This window comes from Kogia breviceps, chromosome 13, assembly GCF_026419965.1.
Source record: "Kogia breviceps isolate mKogBre1 chromosome 13, mKogBre1 haplotype 1, whole genome shotgun sequence".
Lineage (NCBI taxonomy): Eukaryota > Metazoa > Chordata > Mammalia > Artiodactyla > Physeteridae > Kogia > Kogia breviceps.
The window spans coordinates 47,445,943-47,446,799 of record NC_081322.1 but is presented as its reverse complement, the minus strand read 5'-3'; the positions used below and the strand labels follow the sequence as shown (position 1 = coordinate 47,446,799).

General features: G+C 40.5%; 1 pseudogene; it reads left to right on the top strand.

Annotated features, from left to right (window-relative positions):
* Positions 1-306: 306 nt before the first annotated feature.
* On the top strand, positions 307-406 carry LOC131740294 (U6 spliceosomal RNA; annotated as a pseudogene).
* The last annotated feature ends 451 nt before the right edge of the window (positions 407-857 follow it).

The window sequence follows — 857 nt, the reverse complement described above, 5'->3', positions numbered from 1 at the left end:
AGTATGAATTTCAAAAGCTATTTTTAATTGATAAAAGTACTAAAACAGTAATTGTAAAAGCAATTATAAAAAGACGAAAAAGGGGCTTCCCTGGTGGTGCAGTGGTTGAGAGTCCGCCTGCCGATGCAGGGGACACGGGTTCGTGCCCCGGTCCGGGAAGATCCCACATGCCGCGCAGCGGCTGGGCCCGTGAGCCATGGCCACTGAGCCTGCGCGTCCGGAGCCTGTGCTCCGCAACGGGAGAGGCCACAGCAGTGAGAGGCCCGCGTACAAAAAAAAAAAAAAATGTACAGTGAAAGTACAATAGTGCTTGCTTCAACAGCATGTATACTAAATTAGAATGATATGGAGATTATGGCCCCTGCACAAGGATGACATGCAGATTCCTGAAGCGTTCCATATTTTTTCATCACAAGGAAAACAATTGTTTTCTTTTGGGGGGGATATCTATGTGAGTGATGGATATTAATTAAACTTACTGTGGTAATCATTTCACAATAATTGTAAGTCAAATCACTACACTTACACCTTAAACTTAAAACCACAAGTGACTAACACTTGTTTGTGGATGAAAAGTTAGTTACTCCTGTGGTTCAAGAAGGAAAGAAAAAATACTTACCTTGCCTGTCTTATAAACAGCATAAAAGATTAATACATGAAGTATATGTTCTTATTCTGAAATTGTGGCTGCAGGGAGTAGGGCATTAAGAACAGGGCTTTTTTGTTTTTACGAATCCTGTTTTCCCTTAAGTTACGTCATTTTATGTACCAACCTATTCTCTTTCACTTATTTTTTTTAACATTGGTAAATCCTAGATCAAAGGTTTCATACTCTTCCATTCCATCTGCTATCTGCC